This window comes from Bubalus kerabau, chromosome 1 (assembly GCF_029407905.1).
Source record: "Bubalus kerabau isolate K-KA32 ecotype Philippines breed swamp buffalo chromosome 1, PCC_UOA_SB_1v2, whole genome shotgun sequence".
Classification (NCBI taxonomy): Eukaryota; Metazoa; Chordata; class Mammalia; order Artiodactyla; family Bovidae; genus Bubalus; species Bubalus kerabau.
Window position 1 is genome coordinate 217,715,755 of NC_073624.1, and position 26,897 is coordinate 217,742,651.

The 26,897-nt window shown below is 44.1% G+C and overlaps 1 protein-coding gene across 1 annotated transcript in view; it reads right to left on the reverse strand.

The window, feature by feature from the left end:
• The window catches only part of SPOCK1 (SPARC (osteonectin), cwcv and kazal like domains proteoglycan 1), a 579,344-nt gene that overhangs the window by 480,445 nt on the left and 72,002 nt on the right, over positions 1–26,897 (reverse strand). The gene's annotated exons all lie outside the window — the stretch shown is intronic.

The window sequence follows — 26,897 nt, forward strand, 5'->3', positions numbered from 1 at the left end:
GGTGGTGCTGAATGCTCTTAATTTCTACGTATCTGGAAAGCTTTTAACTTCTCCATCAAGTCTGAATGAGAGTCTTGCTGTATAGAGAATTCTTAGTTGTAGGTTCTTCTCTTCTATCACTTTAAATACATCCTGCCATTCCCTTCTGGCTTGTAGAGTTTCTGCTGAGAAATCAGCTGATAAGCTTACTGGAGTTCCCTTGTATGTTATTTGTTGTTTTCCCTTGTTGCTTTTAATATTTTATCTTGGTCTGTAAATTTTGTCAGTTTGATTACCATGTGTCTCAGTGTGTTCCTCCTTGGGTTTATTCTGCCTGGGACTGAGAAGCATTTTTGGATACATCCACCCTCCAGCCCACAGAGGGTGGGCTGGAGGCCCACCTGGCACACAGCAGTAGCTCCATAAATATTTAGCCAGTCAATATTTAATGAGAATTTCCAAAACAAAGGAGAATCCTCAAGGCCTAAAAGAAGAAGGATGACCTACTGAAATGGCAGTGGGAAGGTCGATCTTCGGTAGCCCAGGGAGCCTGCCCAGGACACCCTTTCCCCACCAACTCACGGATGTAGGGGGCAGCCTCTTTCACTGACACTGGGACTCGTTCTGCTACCTATGAGGCTTTCAGTGAGACCTGCCTGCAGTTTCTGGGTATGTGCAAACCTCAGTGAGGCAGCCTCACTAGCTGATGGGTTGCAATAAGGTGGTACCATGACAATAACTCGTGCCTTTGAAATAATTGGTGCCTGGAGACCAAGTGTTCAGTTCAAGATAAAGTGGCACAAGGCAGGTCCCCATCACCCCAGGAGACAGGCCAGGGAAACCTGAACTGTCATCCATCCCCAGCTCCCCCAGGAAAAGCAGAACTCAGCATGATTGTGTCTGGCATAAAGCAATGTCTCTGGCCTTGGATCATTAACTTATATGGCTCATGAAAATACAGTAACAAATCTAAAATATTTGCTTAATTCATTTCTGTGCCCCTATCCCCTCTAGTAGCTTCTCATAGGATATGCAGAACACACCCTTCTCTCAGGAAGACAGAAACAAATCTTTGGGGAAATTATACGAGTAAATAAAGCAGGAGTCACCAGGAGACTGAAGCTAAACAAATACTCTACAAATCTAATTGATTCTCTGGTTTGGAAATTTGGCAGATTAACAGGGTTTCAAGGCGATTTTATGGATAATATTTCCATAATTTCTTACTGGTTAAGTGATCAATAAAATCTAATACTACAGCACCTGTTTATTCTTGAAAATGAATGAACAGCATTAAAAACACATAATGATGGCTTCAAAATGCACCAACCTGCGATAACCTGGAGACTGCGGACAGAACAGAGAGACCAACCTGGTGGGTACACCGTGCACCAAACCATGTGGCTCTCCCAACTACCTGACACTGCAGACAGCTGGGGAAACCCAAGACAGCCAGAGGTTTTAGCCAAGTGAATGGGTGGGGGAGGGCCATCTGTGTACCAGTGAGCCCAAAGGGTACACACGGGAGGTAGGGAGAAGATGCATGTGCTCCAGGAGATGCGCACGTATCATCAATATTTCAGTAAACTGCTGATTTTCCCTAAAAGTTCTATTTTTCTGAGCACAGCAGCCCACATAGAATGCTGAAAGTGATGCCAGAAAGTGTTTGAAATAAACCAGGGGTGAGGATGTCAAGGAAAGATTGCATAATGTAACCATGATAACTAAGAGTTACTGAGAGTTGGGTATTGTGTGTGGAAACCAAGAGCTCTTTTAATTCTAGCAAACCTACCAGGAAGTATCCAGAGCCCAGGTTCTTCACTGCTGGGCTATACTGCCTCTTTAAACATTAAAAAAAAAAAAAAACTGTGCCTCTGTTGCCAGCATTGACAAACGATTCTGTGCAGAAGCCCACCACCAATAGAGAGCTCCCAACTGGCTGTGGTCTGGAGTGAAGACCACAGATCATTTGCACTGGAGAGGGAAGATCCTGACAACAACAGAGGAAAGCTTTGTGTAGGGGTTACAAGTCAACTTTTTCAAACTGCATTTTTCAAATCAACATGCTATTATAAAAATATATGAAATGAATTGCCAGTCCAGGTTCGATGCATGATACAGGATGCTTGGGGCTGGTGCACTGGGATGACCCAGAGGGATGGTACGTGGAAGGAGGTGGGAGGGAGGTTCAGGATGGGGAACATGTGTACACCCGTGATGGATTCATGTTGATGTATGGCAAAACCAATACAATATTGTAAAGTAATTAGCCTCCTATTAAAATAAATAAATTTATATTAAAATATATATATATTTTAATAAGGAATAAAGAGATCACAATACTTGCTAACTCTGGGAAAGTCCACCTAACTTTTCTTCTGACCCCACTATCTCTGAGGTCAATTTTCCCTGGAAAGCAACAGAATAACTTTCCAATCTGTCAGAATTGTCTGCTGCTGCTGCTGCTGCTGCTAAGTCGCTTCAGTCGTGTCCAACTCTGTGTGACCCCATAGACGGCAGCCCACCAGGCTCCCCCGTCCCTGGGATTCTCCAGGCAAGGACACTGGAGTGGGTTGCCATTTCCTTCTCCAATGCATGAAAGTGAAAGTGAAGTTGCTCAGTCGTGTCCGACTCTTCACAACCCCATGGACTGCAGCCTACCAGGCTCCTCTGTCCATGGGATTTTCCAGGCAACAGTACTGAAGTGGGGTGCCAACTACAGATAAGCTGGCTCATCTGCAAAGGTCTGGTTTCCACACATGGACTGTAAGGTGGGCATGATCTTCTCGCCTCTTTGTTGGCAACTGTGTGTCACAAGGCTGTGGTCATGTACCCGGCAGCCTCTAGCCAGCTCAGACTATCTACCACTCACAGGGTGGAAGAGGACACTACTCCTCATGCAGCCCCAGAGTAGGCCAATCTTCAGTGCCTGTCCCCAGGGGCAGAGGCTGCACCCAGGAGCCTATGGTAACCCAGGCAGCCTGCAGGTTCCCACAATACAGGCAAATGACTAAGGGAAAGAGCCTCATTAGTGCTGGAGCTTCCACCGAGCAAGCATTCAAGCCAGCTCTGCATGACAAGATTCTCAAATAGACAAAGGGACCATTGAGGTCTGCAAGGAAGCTACATGGAGGGTTGACCCCCACCTGTGCCCAAGAGATGCTTGGTCCTGTCTTGTCCATCCCATCCAGCCAAAACAGCCCATCTGCAAGATGCACTGCATTTCCTAGGAAGGAGGGCCTTTGAGTTACAACCCATTACTCCTACTTGGAGGAGTCAAGAGGAAGAGCTTTTACCATAACTGAGTTTCACAGAGAGTGCAGAGGGTGAGCACTGCAGTGGCCAGGAACCCTCAGCACAGCACTCACAATTTCAGAGGGCCCTTGAGAAGACTTAGGCTCCACTCCCAGCCAGGGAGCTGGGTGCTATGTGGGCAAACACACAAGCTCAGATGCTCCCAAGAATAGCTGGCAAAGAGGGAGGAAAGGAATGGATCAAAGAGAAGGAAGTCCAGCCCCAGATAAATCAAGGGTGTTCCCTCTTCCCAGAGGGAGATCCTTGCACAGCTGCTTACAGACTCAACCAAGGGAGCCCGTGCTGGAGACCCCACCCCACCCATCCCCTAGTGTGCTGCCTTTGCTGGGAAGAGTCAGTGGGTGGGTGTGAGGCAAAGAGAAGAGAGGATCTGTCTCCCTTCAAGGCTGCAGAGCATCCTTGCACCACACCCAACACGGAACCAGGGGCCAGGAACCAGAAGCCATCCCCGGTGGTTCTAGAAGACCCAGTCACCAGGGGAGGTGTGTACCAGTCCCACTTGTGGAAACATTACAGCTGGAGAAAAAGCAGCAGTGCTGGATGAGTTTATATCTTCTCATTGTTCTAATAGATAAGAAACAGGCTAACCCAAGGGGCCGGGGGAGAGTTGGCAAAATGATAGCTAATAAAAGCAACATTTATCCTGTGCTAGCCATGCACTGGCTCCACCTCCATCATCTTATTTAATCCTCAGAATGACCCTGCAGCTGCTGCTATTAACATTCTTGTCTGGGAAACGGAGGTTTAGAGGTTATATGACTTGCCCAAGGCCACACAAGAATGGCTTCTAACCCTCTGAGATCTTAAGGTTTGAGCTTCAGGTCTGTCTGGGAAGAAAGGGGCACTATGAGGAAGCACATTGTTTAGTGTTATCTCAGAAGCATTTCTATCTCCTACCCCAGGAGCTCTGAGGAGCCCCATCTGTTCATGAAGATTTCACCTTGAGGCCAGCACAGAAAAACTCAGGAAGACAGGTTACAAGTGCCATGCTGTTGTGTCTACGAGAAAATAGACCCATTTATCTCAGTTCCCCTGAGTCGGAGGGGGTTTGCATTTGTTTCAGGAGAAGCTGTTTGGTTTCTCTTGGAAAAGCTTTTAGGAAAACATATTCTAGTTCTTGTGAGATTAATCTGCTTACAGGCATTATAACAAAACAGACCCAAACATCGCCCCCCAAAATGAAATTAAGGAAGAAAACACTTCGCAGGTTTGAATTTAGTCAGCATTTTTAAACGCCGCTTTTTATTGACAACCATCTGGAGTGGAGATGAGGTGTGTTTTATGCCACTTGGCCGAGGTGATGGTTGGCCCATACTATTTCACATATGACTAGTTAATTTTCTATTAGTAAGTAGGGATGGAGGTGCAAGGCCACACAATTCTATTAGACACCACAGTGTGAAAGCTAGGCTCCCAAAAGCAGCCCAAGGGGGTAAGAACTCAGCATGTCCCCAAAAGAGATGACACGAAACCACACTGAGTAAGGCAGAACTTGGGAATCACACTGTATTTCAGGAAGTAGAAGAAAAGTGTCTGATTCCAAGAGAAATTGCTAATGGAAATACGACAAATGAGAAAAATTGCATTTTAAATAATACAGATCCCTGTTCAGGAAACAACTTGGAACAGTACAGCGCAGGGGAGAGGCCCAATGATTTTACCTGGAGATTCTCCTCTGAAGTGGGAAATACATTCAGTGTGGACCAAGACCTTGTCAGAACTATTGATTTACAGCAATAAAGAGCTGAGATATCCTCAGAGAGGGTCTGAAACCACAGGCTCATTTTATGGCTGCTGATACTGAAGCCCAGAAATGTGTAAGCAGTGACAGAGCTGTATAAACTCAGAACTGGAGCCACCTGCATGTGTCCTGTCCCCTCTCTTTCCCCACTTCCTCTTTGCTATGTTGAATAAGGACGCTACCCCCTTCATCCTCAGTTACAGAGGAAGAGAGAAAGTGACAAGGCCAAGTGAGAAGACCAAGTAGGAAACAAGATCATGGGAAAGTCCTGGAATCCTGGCCCTCCCACCTCAGGCCCCATTGCAGGGAGGCTGCCACTTCTCTGGTGAGCTCCCCTCCGGGTGGCACTCACCAGGATGGGAAAACCACTCCCTATTTCCACCATTCTTGGTTTCAAGCACCTCAGAGCTCAAGGCAAACACGCCATGATTTCAGCAGCATCCAACAACAGACACTGGTTACTATTTGCTGTGTGCCAGGCATTGTTCTAGATGCCTGGGATAAAATGGTGAACAAAACAAAGACCCTTGTCATTGCAGCATACACATTTCAGCAGAGAGAGGAGGCAAATAATAAACGTGTTAGAGAAAACATCTATTGTGTTTAAATGGAATAAGTACTGTAGAAAAATATGGAGCCAGGTAAGTGGTGAGCAAATACAGAAGGTGAGCAAGGGTGAGATGCAATAGTAAATGACGTGGTAAAGGGAGGTCTTGCTAATAAGGTGAGATCTGAGCCAAGATTTACATGAAGTGATGGAAGTAGCCAAGAGGTATCTAGGAAAAGAGCTTCCACGGAGATTGAGCAAAGGCCCTGAGATCTGGCACATTCAGGGGACAAGGAGGTCAGTATAGCTGGAACAGAATAAGTGAGGGAGAGAGGAGGAAACCAGCTCAGAGAGGCCAGGAGGCCAGGTCATGATGGGCCTGTAGGATGGTGAGCTCTGTGGCTTTTCTTCGGAGACAAATGTGGAGAGATTGCAACACTGTGAGCAAAGGAGTGAAATGGTCTGCTATGTTTTAAAAGGACCAGTCTGACTCCGGAGCTGAGCAGTGCTGAGGGAGCAGCGAGGATGCAAAGGAAAAGGAGGCAGGAAGGACTGTGGGAAGGTGTCTGCAGTAGCCCAGAGACAAGACGTCAGCTCAAGCCAGGACAGGAGCAACAAGAGCGGACAGGCAGTCAATCACTGGGCATAAATACCTCCACTCACTGTGGCTGTAGGGTCACAAACTCAAATGCCAGGTGGGGCCAAGCTGATGAATTAAGCAAAGCACATGAGGTGGAAACAGAAGTGAGTTGACAGAGAAGGTGCGCACGCCCCACTGGAAGGGGCAGCCACCATCACACTAGCAACTATCTCCTTAATGGACCACAGGCCCCTGAGGTCATGTCCGAGGATTTTCCAAGAGAAACAGGAACTCCAGATACATAGGGTTTTGGATGGCATCTTCTAATTTTTTAATATTAATATCTGATTCAAAAAAATTCTTTTTAATATACTGTCCAAAAGAACACATCAGAGAGGTGGGTGCAACCCATCGGTTTGTCACCTCTGGTGCACCGACAGAAGCAGTTTAAACAGTCATTGAAAAACAGGCCAAATAACAGCGGAAGAGTTACACCACATGAGCACTCCCCACACAGTTACATTTCCAGGTGCTCACGGTTTTTATCTTCAAGAATACCTCCATCGGTCACTTTGAACCTGGCTGTAAACACAGCAAGCACTGACAAAAGGAACCAGAAGGCTAAGTCCTTTGAGGTAATGCTCTTAATAAATATTCGATAATTAGGAAAAAAAAAGACATCACAATCTTACCAAAGATGCAAGGAGCCTCTGTCACGTGCGATGCTAGAACACATCATCAGAAACCTCATCTAAGACATGTTTTTTACAAAGCGTTGGATGCAGAGCTCAGAAGTTATCCTGAACTGAAAGAAGCTAATGTCTAAATCCATCGCTGTCAGGTCAAGAATGCAAAATCAACCTGCGATGATTCTACAAGCATCCATGGGAAGGAAGAGGGAAATCCCCTCATCAATTCATATAATTACTGACAATGCACATAATGAGCTTATTTTAGTCCCATAAATCAGCTGAACTACAAGTCATCACGTCTCTGAAAGGGGAGAGAAGCCTGAGGTGTGCTTTGTAGAAGGGCCAGGGGAGGGAGGCAGAAGGCAGACAGACAGATGGCAACTGTTTCTCACATGCCCTGCCCTCCAGGCACAAAGGGGGGTCTTCCCAAGGGCCAAGCAGGGACAAGTGCCACCTCCCCACCGCCCCCCATCCCATCCTTCTCACCAGGAACAAGCCAAGGAGCTGCCTTGATCCCCACTGGGACAAAGGGGGCTCCTCCTGTTGCCCCCTGCCACCTGGGAGGGGGGCCAGATTTCCCCCCAACAATCCAGGGAAAAGGACCACGAGGAACAAGCCGGTTGACAAGGCCCATACTGCAGAGGCCAAGGAAAGACATGAATCTGGCTAATTCCTTTCCCAATTTAGCCAAATACAGTAAAATTCCTAATTTGAGAGGACACATCTTTATTCATAGTTAGAAAAGCAAAGAACCCACAGATGTGCTGTGGATCAACCATGCAGCCTCACCACACCTCCGGGAGCACAGATCAGGTAAGCCAAGTCACCCACAGGCTTCCTGCAAGAGCCGAGCCCCAGCTCTGTGTTTCCCAATCTGGCCCCACTGAGAGGAGAGAGAAAACAGACACTCCTGTGGCCAGGCAGGATTCTGACCCCATAATCCCTGAAATTCAGTAACCCAGGTAAGCTGTTGCCCTCCAGGCTCCTGCCCCACTCCTGCTGAGAAGACGTCCACAGTTCCAGGAGGCAAAATGAGGAGATGCAGTTTACCCACTGGAGGCGCCCAGCAACTCTCCACGGATAGGAACCCGCAGCCCCAGGCCAGGTGTCCTCATAAACACAGCCTCTTCCCAGGGCAGTCACTCTTAGAGACACAGAAGTGGCATCGGCCCTGGTGCTCCATGCCTGTGCCAGCTGCCATCGGTGCTAAAGACATCTGCAGGAAGGTATTAAACCTGGGATTGAGAAGCATGTCAGATTCCACCAGGAGCAGCCCAGGCCAGCAGGAGTGGACGCCTGCCCACCCTCCTGAAGGCAGCTGATATGACTGGGAGCCATGACAGATCACCAATTTCCAGACAGCTCTACTGTGTCAGTGCCTCCTGGCTGAGCATGCAATCCATCTTGAGCATCAGGTGCCAAGGGACTGTCACCATCAGCAGAAAGCCCATTTGGATTCAAAGCCTCTGCCCTTCTACTTAGAAGGCTTCCAAGAGGACAACTCTTCAGAATCAGAGGCAGACTCAGGAAGGGCGCAGAACACTCAGCAGGCACTGTGATTAGGGCAGAGCTCACATTTTCCACTGATGTCTCCAAGGGAAGTTTAGTTAGGTGCTAAGAACACAGGCTCTGGTTTCATATCCCAGATCTTCTATTGATACTTTATAGCTGAGTGACTTTGGGCCAATGATTGAACTGTGCCTTAGTATTCACTTCTGTAAAATGGAAATAATTACAGCACTTTCCATGTTGGGTTGTTATAAGGATTAAATGAATTATTCAAGTAGGTGCTTTGATAGCCTAAGTATGAATGTTAGCTACCGTTAGCTTCTGCTGTTATATCAGTTTTACATGGAGGAAACAGAAGCTCATGGGGAAAAGTAATTTTCCTGAGGCCAAAAAGCTAGTAAGTGGCAGAGCTGGGTCCTGAACTGAGGTCTCGCCCTTAACCACTGTGAAACGTTAACAGCATCTTGAGATGCTGCTGAAATAGGGTTGAAATAAACTCAAGAAGCACTAACAGCTTAATTATATCAGTGAAATATGTACTGGTGTAGGGCATAATTTCACGGTCTGGGAAAAGACATATAAGATCTGGACTTCAACTCCATGGCTGTCACTTTAAGCCAGCTCTTGTCCAAGGAGAATGGGCCTTTCAGAGCCATTGATCTTTCTTTCTCTAGGGCAAGGTGACAACACTGTGCTTTTGTGCTTTAAGCTACATTTCACAATTGAGGAAAAACTTAGGAAGAGACAGGAGCCAGAGAAAGGGCAGCAGTGACAGGCTTAACCCAGAGGGCAGGATGTTACAGTAAAAATCACACCCGCCTGGGACCCAGGCCCCCAGGGTTCTCGCAGGCATTTATTAGGTGCTGCAGCTGACAAGGGGAAGTGGTGATCACATTAGGGAATGATGCACTGGTCCCAGCCGACAGTGACCCAGGGATACCTAAATCCTGTCCAGGCCCACTGAGGATATGTCAACCACGTCCAAAGTCCACTGATGTCCAAGAAGAGAAACCATGCCCCTTTGCTGGGACCAACATTACCTTATAAGCCCCACCTCTGGAAACCAACAACTCCTAAGTGTTCTTGACCTTGAAATACATCACTCCTTGCCCTCCTCCTCAACAATAAAGAATTTATATTTGATTCCAACCTACCTTTGGGAAAAAGTAAGAAAAGGAAGAGGGGAAAGGCTTTGAGCTCCCAGCTATGGCCAACATGTAAGGAAGACACTCTCTGGATCCTATTTACTTTATTTTTCAGACTGTGTGACTTTTAAGGTCACTTGCGGCTCATACATTCTCTGATTTTACATCGTGGTAAAGGATACCAGGTAAACCCACCAAGGACTGATTCCCCTGGAAAGTGGAACAAGATGTCAAGGAAAAAAAAAAAAACACACAAAACATGAATCCTGGCATGAAACAGATGGGGAGACATTCCATCTCTACTCCACTAGCTGTGTGGCCTTGGCCATGCTTCCTAGACTCCCTGAGCTTCAGCGTCCTCAACTGTAAAATGGGAGGATAAATCCATCCTCCTCCCCGGGTGGTGAGTAGATGGATGGGTGCATAGGGTCCACCACTGTGCCTGACACGCAGCTTATGTTCAAGCAAGGTCAGTCCCATCTCCTCCTCAAACCCTCCCTCAAAGATGTACCTCATAACACAGTCCACTAGACTCCTGAGCAGGAACTTCCAAGTCTGAGGGGACCCACACCACCTTCAGACCCCCAAACTGTCATGATAAGTCTCCCCAACCCCATCCAGGAAATGCCAGATATGGTCCAACCACCTCCCCTTCCTTCAAGAGGAGTTCCCTTACTTCATTCAAAGTCTGGAAGGAGGCAATACTGCTGAAACACCAAAAGGTGAGGGTGAATTCAAGTCCTATTTGTCATCCCTTTCATAGGACACCTGAGGAGAAGGGCTGAACAAAAGCATGAGCTCAGGGAAATCTAGATCCACAAACAGTGTACAGGACAAGAGGCAGGCTGCATTAAATACACTGGCATGAGGCTCCCAAACCTTCATGGGATTGAACTGAAGGCCAGAGGACATCAGGCGAGGTGGTCTGTCCAAGTGACTCAGAGCACAGCTTGCCTCAGATCCCAAATCTGCCACATCCTTACTGTGTGAGGCTCTGTTTTCCTTTCTGTAAAATGGCATAATAGTACCCACCACATAAGGTCATTGTGAGGGCTGGGCTGATGCACATAAAACACTCAGCACACAATAAATAACTACATGGATAAGAGGCATAGAGCAGCAGCCCGAGGAAGACCAGCGGTCGTGTTAGCATCATTGGGTTGGTAACATTAGTTTTGTTCTGCTTTTTTATATTCCTCTGTCTCTCTGTCAGTCTAGAAGTTTGTACATGCAAGTACCCCATTCATACCCATACATCCATCCATACATGTGTGGATATTAGAGTTGGCCTATAAAGAAAGTTGAGCACTGAAGAATTGATGCTTTTCAACTGTGGTGTTGGAGAAGACTGCTGAAGTTGTTGAGAGTCCCTTGGACTGCAAGGAGATCAAACCAGTCAATCCTAAAGGAAATAAGTCCTGAATATTCATTGGAAGGACTGATGCTGAAGCTGAAGCTCCAATACTTTGGCCACCTGATGCAAAGAGCTGACTCACTAGAAAAGACCGTGATGCTGTGAAAGACTGAAGGAAGGAGAAGAAGGGGATGACAGGGGATGAGATGGTTGGATGGCATCACCAACTTGATGGACATGAGTTTGAGCAAGCTCTGGGAGTTGGTGATGGACAGGGAAGCCTGGAGTGCTGCAGTCTATGGGGTCGCAAAGAGCTGGACATGACTGAGCAACTGAACTGAACCCCATTCACTCGGTGGTTCAACATCTGCTAAGTTCTAGACTCACTAAGCAATGGCACCCCACTCCAGCACTCTTGCCTGGAAAATCCCATGGACGGAGGAGCCTGGTAGGCTATAGTCCATGGGGTCGCTAAGAGTCAGAGACGACTGAGCGACTTCCCTTTCACTTTTCACTTTCATGCACTGGAGAAGGAAATGGCAACCCACTCCAGTGTTCTTGCCTGGAGAATCCCAGGGACGGGGCAGCCTGGTGGGCTGCCATCTATGGGGTCACACAGAGTCGGACATGATTGAAGCGACTTAGCAGCAGCAGTAGCAGCAGCAGCAGACTCACTAAGAGTTGCCTGGCCCGTGGGGAACTAATGGGTGAATGAAAACAGAGTTTAGCCCAGTTCAGCATTTCAGGCCAGGGGATTAGGGGAAGAGAGGCCAAGCTGAATCAGACCAGGATGGTCTTACAATGGACCCTTGTGAGCTGCTTGCTATCCCTTGGGGCCTTCATTGCCTCCCTTGGCACCACCACACCTCAAATCCTCACATCAGTACACAGCTACCTTTTCAAGTCTTCCCATTTTATACCCTGATTATCATGCCCCTGATATTCAGTGTTCACAGGCACTTAATCAAGGTGCTGGGCTGGTTTATTACAACATCTTCCAGCTGATATATTTCCTCTTATCTGGGAACTCCACCATCGTGCCTGTTAGTGTTTAAAAAGATCATTCCGAGGTATCATTTCGCTTGTTCCCGATGATAATTAATTTTAAGAACTTATCAAGATGTTAAGGGGTACCAGCCCTTGGGAACTGATGGCCATGAAGGTTTATCATGACAACCAGGCCTTTTTAAGATGTTATAAGCACGCTGGCTGCAGGAGGCAGGGTGAAGGCTGCTTTTCGATAACCGTCTCAGTGGCTGCATGGATTATTGCCATTGGGCTCTGTTATTAGTTTCATTATTCCAGACAAGTTCTGGTTTGTGCTCAATGGATAACTGCCTACAAAAACATCTCTCTTTTTTTTTTTTTTTTTTAATGGAGCCAGCAAGTATTAGAGACCGAGCCCCACACAGCCTAGGGCACATTCCAGAGAGCCGGCATGCACAGTGGGTGCTGCCTTTGCTGTCCACAGCCCTGAGCATGAGCTCTAGTTTGGAGGGGCATGTGTGGGTCAGCACTCTGAGGGGTACACTCAGAGACATGCCCGGCACAAAGGAGGGCGCTCTTCTCTCCTCAGAGGCCAGAATGGAGAGGTGCGTGACTGGAGGAGGGAGGGAGAAAAGGGTGCACAGGGTGGGAGAGGCAGAAACGCTGCCTGAGAAGGACACCAGACCCCCAGATGATCCCACCAAGTTCAGAAGCCACAGAAGGGTGCTTCCTAGCATCTTCCACAGTCCAGTCACAAATTCCCTTGTTCCTGGTACCAGTGGCAGCATGGATTCCAACAGGAAGGTCCTTACCTGGCCCCTTCTTACAGACCAGGCACAGTGCTGGGGATACTGAGGATTCAGGGGAGAACAGCAAGGTCCCTGCCATCAAAGTCCAGCTGTGACTGAACACAAGTCCACGTGCCAGATGCACAGTGAGGCCAAGCAAACCAAAACGTCAGAGTTTGGAGCAAAGAAAGCTCTATCACAAGATTCTGCAAGGAGAATGGGTAGCTCACGCCTCAGAAACCCTAAACTCCCCAAAGGCTATCAGCAAAGCATTTTTTAAGGCCAGGTGAGGGACTAGCATCCAGGGTCTGTGATCAGCTTGTGCACAATTCTCTGATTGATGGTGAGATAACAGGGTGGTTAATTGAACATCATCAATCTTCAGAGACCAGTAGGCCTGAGGGCTATGTGTTCATGGCCACCAAGTAGTTCATTTCTTCCATTTGGTGGGGGTTTTAGTATCTGTAAGACAACTCGGAAAATGTGCATCCGATACTGTTATCTGGGTACTTCAGAGAGGAGCTACAGCAGAGGACATGGAGGGGGGTCTATCCCAGGAAGGCCCCACAGGGTCCTGCTCAGCTACACAGCTGGGGACACACACCAACACACACAACAGGGTGCTGCACAAGCAGCTGAGAGACATTTTTAACCCAGACTGAGATTTAGCCAAGGCTTCAAGTTTAACTTGCTGTTCAAAGGATATTAAGTTTAGTTAGCATTGACTATTCACAAAGACACCCAGAAGATGGTACTAACTCATGCTGCCCATCTTGGATGGGTTAGAAAAAGATATCCCATGCCAAAGCATCTCTTTCCTGGGCTTCCCAGGTGTCTCTAGTGGTAAAGACTCAATGCAGGATACATGGGTTTAATCCTTAGGTCGGAAAGATCCCCTGGAGCAGGAAATGGCAACCTACTCCAGTATTCTTGCCTGGGAAATCCCATGGACAGAGGAGACTGGCAGGCTGCAGTCTACAGGGGTGCAAAGAGTTAGACATGACTGAGTGACTGAGCACACACATGGTCCCAGACCAAGAGGACTCTGAGCCAGGGCCTGAAGGATCGGTCAAGAGCATCCACAGAAACGGGGTGGAGCAGAGAGATGAGCATGTTCTCGGGGCAGGAGGCAGGACAGAGTTTGTTCATATGGCTGGAGCAAGCCTGTGAGAAGCAGAAAGAGAGGTAGTGCCAAATCACCCAGGACCTTGCCCGGCTCCTTGAGAGTTTGGACTCTAGTCTGAACAACACAGAGTCCTGGAGGATTTTAAGAACAATGAAGACAACTGGTAACTAACATGCAGTTCTGGAACGAACCCTGGACTCAGAGCAAGGAGGCCCGGACTTGCACACACTCTGCCGCTTGCCAGCCGTGTGGTTTCGGATGACCTGCCTCCCCTCCCGAGCCTCACTTCATCATCCATAAAATAGGGTGAACCAAAACCAGACCCTGATGGCCTCACCAGGGCATGTGAAGCTCCAAGCATCAAAGGAAAGCAGTGTGAACCACAATGGGTCAAACCAACACAATGTGATCATGACCATCCCCAGAATATCCAAGTCTCACTTCGTCCCATCATTCTAGCCTCTCCAGGGAAAAAAATCTATTTAGATCCAAAAACAGAAATAAGTGTTGAGTGGGAGCCTCCACTGGTCTCTCCAGTCCTCACGTTCATAAGAAAGAGGAGGTTTGCACGACTAATGCAGCCATCAAGGAGAAAGAAGAACTCGGGACAAGAGGCACTCAAGGATTCTGTGACACTAAGATCCCCGCCCAGGCACAGGAAGAGGACAGACTCTTCCCCAGTTCCCCATCAGAGGAAGCCTGGGAACATCCGTGGAGTCTCTACCTTGGCCTGGGGCCCAACACAGGAAGTGTGTGCTGCCTTTTCAAAGGCCTCAAGCAAGAGGCTTGTGAGGGAGACAAGCGCAGGAGACCTAAATCTCAAAAGAAACTGGAAAACAAGGGACTCTAAGCACACTTTGATTAGATCTCTGCATTCCAGCATATAAAGTTGACCAAAATCTGACATTAAATGGAAAACATGGTACTTTTGAACACAATGTGTTTAGTAATATCCTATTATAAATTCTTAAGAGTTCACTATTTGGGGTGTTGTATCAAGATACTTACAGGCATCATCATCTCATTTAAACCTTTATGGGACAGGTATCTACTATTACCTCATTTTGTAACTGAGAACATGAGTTCAGAATTCTCCCAGACAGTTTGCTGAATACAGAACTGTACTGCTTCCCATGGATGAGTACAAGCACTCAGTCTATCCCAAGGTTTTTCTCCCAAGAACACTCTTCATTCTAAACATTAAATCTCAAAAAAAATTAAAATATACACACAAACACTGATTCTCTTTTGTTTGTAGAAAAATAACCACTCATACCAGCAAGAAAATATACACATATATACCATAACCCATGAATTTATTAACTTCCTTTATTTCAAAAGTGACTTTGCTACTTTATATTTTTAATAAGTTGATAATTAATGGGCAAGTGGGCAGATGGTTGGAATTCATATTCACACATCTGGGTAGCTCCAGCTGATCTTGGCCTGCCTCCCTGAAGGTTCTTCTTTGCCACACCTACTCACTCGTAGCTCCTGGACTGAGCTTCATCCGACCCAGGCATAAATCATAGCCCTCCAACCAAGACCTGAGCTATATTCTTGGCATCTCTGAAACCACGACCTTTGGAGGGAGCTGTGCCACACCCAGATTTCACAGTCCTATATGGAAATATGCTGCCTCTAGACAAACTTCAGTCCCAAATACTCGAATACTTTACCCCTCACAGTACTGAAATAGCAAAAATATCATACAGAACCTCTACCTGTTCCCATAAACAACCAGCTCATCAATCACCTGGGGCCAACAGGTGTACGGATGACAGGAGGCTGTATTTACTCATCTCTGCATCCATTCAGTTTTTACAGAGATCATGCTCTCTCCACCCTCTTGTTATCCACAAATCCTGCCTCCAATTCTTCTGAAAGCTCAGTGTAAGCACTCTGCAAATCAAAGAGCTTCTTTCCAACAAAAGGTTCAAGAAAAGATCATCTCTAGACAAACTATGAGAAATGATTCCAAGTAGAAAGAAAACACAGAAAATGCTTTGTCCAACTCATAACAGTATGAACAAATTTAATATAGAAAAGTTCCTTCTAGGGAGTCAAGCAGATTTGACTTCCTTCCTACCCGTGCTCTGTCCTTCACCACAGTACTTGAAATCTCAGGCCCGTCCCTGCCCAGCAAACCCCCTGGTCAGGTAAGAGGGGCAAGTAGGCCAGTGTTCCTGGATGGTAAAAGACAGTGACCAAACATGCCTGTCCTTTGTCACTAACCACCTTTCTCATCCCCCCCTTCCTTCTGCTGAGCCATCTGCAGGAAAATGTCAACATGTGCTGCAGGGAGAAAATGCATTTGCTAATTTATGTGCCGGGTAAATTCACTTATTCAGTAGAATAATAAAAATGTGACTGCTCACCACCCTTCCCTTCAAGGGTAAAGACATCTTTATTAATGATTTTAAAACCTGAAGAAATGGGAATGCTTGCTCTGTTTACATTTCCCTATATTAAATGGAAGACATTCTCTTGCTGGTGGCAAAACATCAAAAATACCCTTCTGGTCATGATTTATTGCTAGAGAAATTTTATTAAATTGGGATGTGACTATGTGTCTAGCTATCAATTACATCACTAGAAAAAGAAAACAACAGAGATTTACATTTTCAGTAATTCCTGCAATAAGCATTCTGTGTTCCTGGGAGATGTTAGAAAATACTTTCCAAGATCTCATGTTTTAACCCCTAAGGTTCAGTGCTTCAAATGCTGTATATTCTGGTGCTAAAAGGAGTCACAGATGATCCCAAGGATTTCCCTACCCCAACCACCTTACTAACTGGAGGAGATTACATCTTGTGCCTCATATGCTACAAGTCTGCTGGTCAAAGAGTGGTCAATCAAAGACCTCCTTAATTCTGAATTTGGTCTAAATCCACAAATGAGCATTCAAATAGGATCAGAGAAGCATTTAGATTTAGGAGCTAGCATAGTTATAAATAAATCAGAAGAGACTATACAAGCTGATGCTTTTAAGTCTTATTTTGAGGATATGAGGCATTTGGGGAGAGTTAAATTCCAATTAGATAAGGGGGAAAAATGGTATTTCAGGATAAATACATATATCGGTATTTATAAATAATTCCTGAATTAGGGGAAAAGACAAGATAGATAAACAAGGTCCCAAATGTTTTGATATTCCAATCATAAAAGGAAGTCCTTTCCTATTAAAAGTTTACAGATACTTTTCAGTTGAATCAACGTTACTGTAACCCCTTGGGCTGACTTTTGAAATATAATTGTGAGAGAAAAAGAATAAATCCAACCTGTGTTTTTGTGCAGCTGTTGAAGGCTACTAGCTGAGGGGAAAACTGTGGCCTTTACAAGCCTAGGGTGGAATGATTTACACCACAGGTAGTAGGAAGGGTCTGCAAGGATGGGATCGAGGTAACAGCTAAGTCTTGCCTTCTCCCTCCACTATAAAGGATAGTGTAAATCACCAGGATTCCCCTCATGGGGTAAATAGTCAATCAGTTCTGAGTCCAGACAAGCCATTCAATGCATCCTAGAAGTTCTACCCCAAGAGTCAAGCCACAAAGCCACAAATGGGAAATCTTTAACCAGTCAACTACCCAGATGAATCAAAATTTAAATTTCTTTTAATTTCATTAATTAGGAAAATTCATTTTCTTAGCCTAGAGTCTGGCAGCAAGCCCACCTTACTTCTGGTGTAGGGGTGGAAACTTACTAAACCATAGCCACTTATTTCCCTGCTAATTCAACTGAATGAAAATTCATTGGCTAGCATACTTGATTGTTACCTTAGCAACCCTGAGAAATCACATATTCCTGAATATTCTAAAATCTCAGGTCATCTTGTTAAACACACAGAAATCTTAGCAGATAAAAACTATAAACCTACAGAGCCAAGAACTTCAATGAACCTTAAGCACAAGAAACATGAAGAAGACTATCTGAAGTCACATCTTAATCAGCTGCTCAAAATAAGTGGTAAACAGAAAATCTTTCACATAGCCAGGAGAAAATATACGTCACACACAGAGAAACTAGGGACAAGGAAAAAAAAAAAAAAAACAAATTTCTTTATTGAAACAATACTAACAGAAGACCAAGGAGCAGTATCTTTAAAGATACTAAAAGAAAAGACTGTCAATTTATAATTCTATACCCAGCAAACAGGTCTTTCAAAAAATAAAGTTGAATTAAAGACTTTTTCAGACAAACAAAACCTGGGAGAATTCCTCATCAGCAGACTTAAACTACAATAAATGTTAAATAATACTTTAGGCAGAAGGAAAACTACAGCAGATGTAAATATGGATCTACACAAAGATATAAAGAGCTCTGGAAGGAGAAACTACATGGGTTGTCAGAATCAACATTGTCATATATATTAACTGCTTTCTTTGGAATAATTATCTTGTTGAACATGTGTTTTATTCTTTTAACTCCCACCTATACAGTATGGCTTTCTTTGACATTGCCTTGGGTTAAGTAGAAGAGCAAAAGTAATAACAATATAATCCTGCTCAAAGATAATGATATCAAGACTTGAGAAAATGTATTACTCTCCCTAAAGAGCTATAAAATTGAGGGAAATAAAATAAAACATATAGTGACTGTCGCTTCAGTCATGTCCAACTCTGTGCGACCCCACAGACAGCAGCCCACCAGGCTCCCCCGTCCCTGGGATTCTCCAGGCAAGAACACTGGAATGGGTTGCCACTTCCTTCTCCAATGCATGAAAGTGAAAAGTGGGAGTGAAATCGCTCAGTGTCCAACTCTTAGCGACCCCATGGACTGCAGCCCACCAGGCTCCTTCATCCATGGGATTTTCCAGGCTGGAGTGGGGTGACATTGCCTTCTCCATATACAGTGACAGCAGGAACCTATAACACACTGAAAGAATTCAGAAGGCTACCAATAATAACATGTATGAGAAACTGCCAAACACTTTTTGAAAGTGATTGTACCATTTCATACTCTTGTCAGCAATGCATAAGAGTTCCAGGTGTCACACATGCTCACCAGCACTAGGTACTGTCAGTCTTTTCAATGTTACCAAGTATAATGGATGTGAAACAGTATGTTATTATGGCTTTAATTTGCATTTCCCTGATGACTACTGGTAATGGCACCCCACTCCAGTACTCTTGCCTAGAAAATCCCATGGATGGAGGACCCTGGAAGGCTGCAGTCCATGGGGTCACTAAGGGTCAGACATGACTGAGCGACTTCACTTTCACTTTTCACTTTCATGCATTGGAGAAGGAAATGGCAACCCACTCCAGTGTTCTTGCCTGGAGAATCCCAGGGACGGGGCATCCTGGTGGGCTGCCGTCTATGGGGTCGCACAGAGTCGGACATGACTGAAGTGACTCAGCAGGTGACTACTGGTTACATACAGAGGGACAGGGGGAAAGCAAAACAAACAAACAAGAAAAAAGTTTCTTGATGGAAACAAAGCAAAGGAGCAGCATCTTTAAAGTACTGAATATCTTTGTCAATGAATACCTTTGCATGTGCTCACTGGCCATCTGTACATGTCCTTTTGTGAAGTTTTTATTCAAACCTCTTGCCCATTTCCTAAGTTTTTAATGGTGATAAGATCCCATTCACTTTTTTCTTCTATGACAAGTGTTTTTTGTATCCTATCTAAAATATCAAGGATATGCCTCCTCAAGGTAATGAACACTTTCTCCTATGTTCCTTCTAGAAGCTTTACAGCTTTACATTTTGCTTTAATGTTTAAGTGTGTAACCCGTTTAAAGGTTATTTTCATGTGGTATGTGATATGCTTATTTTTTTCATATAGATATCTAGCTATTCCAGCACTGTTTGTTGAAAAGTCTGCCCCTTTCCAGGGAGTTAACTTGGCACTTTTGTTTTTTTAAAAACAACTGACCATACATGTAGAGACCTGTTTCTAGACTTTCTGTTCTGCTCCACTGATCTATGACTCAGCAATGACACTCCTAAGTAACTACCCAACAAAATTAAGTGATATGTCTACAACAGCTTTGCACATGAATGTTCATGGCAACTTTATTCATAATAGTTCTAAGTTAGAAATAACGCAAATGTCCACCAACTGGTGAATGGAAAAACAAATTATGCTATATCCATGCAACAGAACAGCAGTTAGCAATAAAAAATAATGTATCACTGATAACACACAATAACATGAAGAAATCTTTACAATATTATGCTAAGAGAAAGAAGCCAGACACAAAAGACTAAACATCATATTATTTCATTTATATGGCAAGTTTAGCTACAGTGAAAGAAAGTACATCAGGTCTCCTGGGGCTAGAGGACAGATTACAAAGGAGCCAGAGGAAACTTACAGTAATGGAAATGTTTTAAATCTCGATTGTGGTGGTATTTACATGGGTGTGTACATTCGTTAAAACTGAACATTCAGAATGGGTGTATTGTATTGCAGGCAAATTTTTCCTCAACAAAATTGATTTCTGAAAAGCAGCCTTCACTGTTATCAGTATGGGTTTTCTATTCTTCAAGTTTACCCAAGAGTCTGTCTATATTCATAAGTATAAAAGATCACATTTATAGATATAAAGATGCTGGGCTACCCCTCATTTCTATTGACTATTTCTAGAATGCTTTCACAAGGCTAATATTTTAAAGTAACACTCAAGATTGGACTAGCACAATGAATGGCCTTACCTAGTGGAGACACATTTATTACTAATGTACTTATTGATCTGCCATGGTTGTTTATTTTCCAGAGTTCCATAAAGCCATTGGTATGATGCTAGAAACACAGCAGAAATATTCAACACAAATACACCTCACTGCATAACATCTTCTGCTCACATGTGTATCTTCCTATCTATGCTACCATGCAAACATCCTTCCTAACCTGTCCTGCAAAACAGAATGACCTGGAATTTTGCTACCTAATTCACCTCCAAAAAAAAAAAAAAAAATGAAGAAGAAATATGTCTGCATTTTCTGAAGCAAACCAAACAGCAACCATAATGATATTGATGAATTACAATACCACTCAGCTCTGCAGAGCACTGTGACTTGCTCAGGCCGTCATACTCACACCCCACTTCCTGAAAGCTGATGAGACATCTTTTAGCCAACGTCTATTGAAGGTATTCAACCTGGGAAGTGGTTACCCCAAGCAGCACCCTGCATTTTACTAGGAAGCACAGCAAACAACAAAATAATATGGTGTATCTTTTCTGACGCATCAATTTTATATGGAAATTTAGAATGGAGAAAATGTTTTTAGGGTAAATGTCATGCCGTATTACTGAATAGTAAGCAATATTCACATAATTGGTTAAGATTTTTAAAAAGACACTTTCAAGACATTTCTTACCTGCAATCGCAGTTCCAGATTTAATTCTAAAATCCTCAAATCCTTTTAAGGTATGTGTTCCCTTTTCTATATTGTCCAGAAAAAAAGAAAGAAAAGAAAAGGCTGCCAGAAGAACCAAAGTATGACTAAAGCCATTAAACTGACAGAGATCAGAAAACCCAGCTCTTGGCATGTCCCTGATCCCCTACCAAGTCATTCCACCTCAGTGCCTATACAGTCAGGTGCCAGACCCAACATCCAGGACACCAACCCTGGCTTGGCCACAAATCTACATTAGCACCTTGGAAGAGCTACCAGGAAAAGAGCTATCTCTTTTCCTACATATATAAAAGAGAGATGCCGATAGTACATAGTTTATAAAGTACTATCCAGCTCAATGCCTGGCCAATAGTGAGTGATCAATCAATGTTAGCTGCCTTATCATCATTGTTGCCTTATTATGCTTTTTAATTCCTATATACCACAGCACAAACTTTTTGTGTATCAACTGCAATCCATTCAGTAATAGATTACTGACTGCTGCTGCTACAGCTGCTAAGTCGCTTCAGTCGTGTCTGACTCTGTGCGACCCCACAGGCAGCAGCCCACCAGGCTCCGCCGTCCCTGGGATTCTCCAAGCAAGAACATTGGAGTGGGTTGCCATTTCCTTCTTCAATGCATGAAAGTGAAAAGTAAAAGTGAAGTCGCTCAGTCGTGTCCAACTCTTAGCGACCCCATGGACTGCAGCCTACCAGGCTCCTCCATCCATGGCATTTTCCAGGCAAGAGTACTGGAGTACCCTTCTCCAGAGATTACTGACTATTCACTCTAAGAATTCTGGACACCCAGTCAGGAAGCACAGTCTTTCAGGAACTCTTACTCAAACACAGTATACTTCCTGGATAGCAGCTGACACCCTCAAAAGAAATAAGGACTCTTTCTGGCTGAGCTTCAAAAGGTGACCTGAAGCAAGCTTTGGTGCTCAGCTTTGCAGTGGAGATGAGCTTAAGAATTAACTCACTCCTTCTGAACAAACATAAGTGCAGTTTATAGCTCAGAATGCCCACTTACATATTCATATGCAACAGGAATATCTATGATCAAAAGCCAGCCATTCACACAAAGAGGCCTCTTCATGCTGAATGGGGCTTCCCAGGACACCACAGCACCCAGCAAAAGCCTGCCTTATGAGTAGAGAATGAGAGCCAAGGCAATGACAAGCTTTCAAAGGATATTTCTAACAATGGCAGCCTGATGAGTTATTCTCCTACATTTCAAGAATATTTCTACTTAAAGAATGTGGAGAGTGTCCCTGAGCAAAACACTGGAAAATTCTCATTACATGTAATCCAAGTTTCCTCAAACTTTATCAACATACAGGCTTTTCCCCAGTGTCTTCCCCAACAAGACATAAGACCTCCAGCTTCCAGAAGTCCCATCCAGTTATTCCTAGGAATCTCTGGGAGTAAAATACACAAACTTACACATAATCCTTCCCCTTGTGGCTCCCCTCTATTGCAATGTTCTACCCCAGCAGCACCTCGAGAATGCTGATATCTCTATGAAGGATACAATCTTCAAGGGCTTCCCAGGCCACCAACCCAGAGGTGTACTACACTACAGCTGTATGTGGAGGAGAGAGCCAGCTTCTCAGAGGAGCTTTCCCAGCCCACCCACCCCCACTACATCAATTCTCTCATTACATATGGTATATATTACATTGTGCTTTGAATATATGTAAACAGACTATATATATAACATAAAGGAAATAATTACATGTATGAAAAACATATAATTCCATTATACTTTTCCTCTGTAACATTATTATAATAATTATTTATTTATAATAATTGTAATTGTTGTTGTTCAGTCACTAAGTCACATCCAACTCTTTGCAATCCCACAGACTGCAGCATGCCAGGCTTCCCTGTCATTCACCATCTCCCGGAGTTTGCTCAAACTCATGTTCATTGAGTCAGTGATGCCATCCAACCATCTCATTCTCTGTTGTCTCCTCCTGTCCTCAATCTTTTGCAGCATCAGGGTCTTTTCCAATGAGTTGGTGCTTCACATCACATGGCCAAAGTATTGGAGCTTCAGCTTCAGCATCAGTCCTTCCAATGAATATTCAGGGTTGATTTCCTTTAGGATTGACTGCTTTGCTCTCCTTGCTGTCCAAGGGACTCCCAAGAGTCTTCTCTAGAACCAAAGTTCAATTCTTCAGTGCTCAGCCTTCTTTATGGTCCAATTCTCACATTTGTACAAGACTACTGGAAAAATCATAGCTTTGACTATATAGACCTTTGTTGGCAAAGAGATGTCTGTCCTTTTTAATATGCTGTCATAACTTTCTTCCAAGGAGCAAGAAGTCTTTTAACTTCATAAACTTATTTGGACAATTCTTTAATAGCTGTCTCCTTTGCCAGCATCTAAGCTCCATGAAAGCAGGAATGTGTTCAACTTGTTTTATGCTATATCCTGGATAGCAGCTGACATCCTCAAAAGAAATAAGGACTCTTTCTGGTTGAGCTTCAAAAGGTGACCTGAAGCAAGCTTTGGCGCTCAGCTTTGCAGCGGAGATGAGCTTAAGAACTAACTCATTCCTTTTGAACAAACATGAGACCAGTTTATAACTCATAATGCCCACTTACACATTCATATGCAACAAGAATATCTATGATCAAAAGCCATCCATTCACACAAAGAGGCCTCTTCATACTGTGTCCAGTACCCCCACACATAGTAGACACTCAGTATGTTAATATGGCTTAGTCAATTCAACCCTCTTATGTAGATTTAAAAAAAAAAGGAAGCCAGAGAACATAAGTCTTTTTAACTTTATCAGAGCCGTAGTTCAAACCCTAGACTCTTTAATCCTTAGCCCACACTGACACCTAAGTTGCTCTAACACCTAAGTTGCTCTAACACTTAGTGATCAATCCACCCATGATCCAATTGAGAGAATAAAATCTAAACTACAGAGACCAAAGACCTGTATTCAAGTCCTAGATTTGCCACTTAAACCTTACAAGGTTGTGACAGGAATTAAATGAAGTGGTATATATACAGTGATTGGCATAGGATCAGGCATATATAATCTATTAATCTCAGCTATTTTAGCATAACTTACGAAGTCTGTTCTTCAATTTCCACATGTCATCTTGATCAGGCCAGAACAGCCAAGTCCTTAGGAAGACAGGAAACCCTTCCTAATGAGCAGTCACTGTCCTCTGCCCCCAAACAGGGATGGAGGAAGATGATAAACACAGGCCCACCAATCTTACCACATAGATATGTGTGTTCAACAGTGGGCACACAGAGCCACGTAGCAAGTGATCTGTCTTAAAATGATGGCATTGCCAGCTAACTGATTTCTGCCAGCCATGTGTTTATGAGGAATTTAAATTCTGATTTAAATGTGCTCATAGCATTATTATTGAATATACCAAAGGCTTGATTTCCACATGGACAAACAAGACCATCCATCACTCCAGTTCATACTCAGCCAATGCCCAGACAGCCTCGGCTGTGTGCAGGAAATCAGTGTCCTGGAAGCTTTTACACCACTAGCATATTAAAATGATGTTTCAGTCAATTCTATAATTACCTATTTTTTCCCATGATGTTTCAGGCCCGGTGTTAGGCCCTGGGGAGTCAGCAATGATGAGACACAGCCTCTGCTCCAGGAAGCTCACAGTCCTGCGAACTATATTTACATAGTATTTTACTATCTACTAAGTGATTGCACTTAAACCTTTATCTATCTTTCCTGGTATTTTTATTATTGTTGTTATGGTTCCTTTGGTCTGAGAACAATTTGATGTCAAATTTGTTTTCAGTTAAAATCAGGCAGAGGAGCTTAATTACCCTTGTTTTCAGCTAAAGAATTCTTAGTAGCGAGGAACAAATTGACAAGATTCCTCTAGAAACATACAGTGGGCAGACTGTTGAGTGGCTGTCCAAAAGCCACAGCAATCCCCCTTTTCCTGGGCTACCTTTCACAACGAGGCTAACAGTCAGATGCTTGCCAGCCTCCTTTTCACTGAGGGATCACCTAGTTCCAGCCATTGCAATATTTGTAGGAATCTGTTCCAGAGCTTCTAGGAATGCTTTTGGTCTGATTACAAGAACAGAGAGTCCCAGCTAGGTTGGCCCTAATCCTCGTTACAACACAGAAATGTGACACTTGGAGCTGTAACAGACAACTTGCAAACAGGAAGCAATTAGCAAGTCACAAGGGAAAGACTCAGAGAGTCAGAGTCATTCTTGTTGCTATTGTTGAGCTGCTGAGACAATGACAGCAGCTCTATGCCTTTACTCTTCGTACGAAGTAAGAAAGACCAAGTCCTGGTTGTTTAAACCACTGCAGCAGAGATTTTCTGTTACCTGCAGCCACACAGTCCTGGAATACATAGTTCAGGGCATGACTGAGCACATGCCTTTAAACTAGACACACTTGGGTTTATGTACCCACTCATTCACTTACAAGCCACATGAGTCTGGACAAATTATTTAATTCCTCAGAGTTCAGTTTCCACCTTCTAAAAATGAAAATACTATCACTGCTGGCAAGAATGTAAAAAGGTTCAGTCACTATGGAAAACAGTATGGTGGTTCCTCAAAAAATTAAACATAAAATAACCAGGGGATCCTATAGTTCCACTTCTGGGTAGGTATTTTTTAAAAAATGAAAGCAGGAAATCAAAAAGATATTTGTACACCACGCTCATAGTAGCATTATACACAATCAGTTCAGTTCAGTCGCTCAGTCGTGTCTGACTCTTTACGACCCCATGAATCACAGCACGCCAGGCCTCCCTGTCCATCACCAACTCCCGGAGTTCACTCAGACTCACGTCCATCAAGTCGGTGATGCCATCCAGCCATCTCATCCTCTGTCGTCCCCTTCTCCTCCTGCCCCCAATCCCTCCCAGCATCAGTCTTTTCCAATGAGTCAACTCTTCGCATGAGGTGGCCAAACTACTGGAGTTTCAGCTTTAGCATCATTCCTTCCAAAGAAATCCCAGGGCTGATCTCCTTCAGAATGGACTGGTTGGATTTCCTTGCAGTCCAAGGGACTCTCAAGAGTCTTAGACTTGTGCAATCCAAGAGTTCATCAACAGATAAATGAATCAACCAAATGTGGTACACATACAAGGGAGTATTATACAGCCTTAAAAAAGGAAGGAAATTCTGACACATTCTACACCGTAAATGAACCATATAAAGAACACAGATGTTCTTCATGCTAAGTGAATAAGCCAGTCACAAAAAGACAAATACCATATGATTTTATTCACTGAGGAACTTGGTCAAATTCAATAGACACAAAGTGGAATGGTGGTTATAAGGAGCTACAGAGGTGGGGATTGGTGTCTCCATTTTGCAAGATGAAAAAAGTTTGGTGATGAATGTTGAAGACAAGTCCTCTTAATGTGATTATACTCAAGGAGACTAAACTACACTTAAAAAGGGCTACAGTGGTAATCTTATACTTATTTTACCACATTTTTTAATTAAAAAATTACAAAAAAATAACTTTAGAAAATAAATAAAATGCAAAAAACCATCCTAATGAATTCACAGCTTGTCAGACCACACCACGGCAGACCACCACCCTGGGTGAAGTCCAGCAGTATTTGTCCCTTGTGGATTTGCCCCAAATCTAAGGCTCTAAAAGGTATTACACTCCTGCAGCAAGTAAACACAACTCTTTACCTCTGCAGGAAGTCAGACAGGAGTTGTATGGCTTCCTGCCTTGAGGCCGTCAAAAAGGTATCCACAAATAGCCACCCTGCAAAGGAGAATTTAACATCTGCCATGCA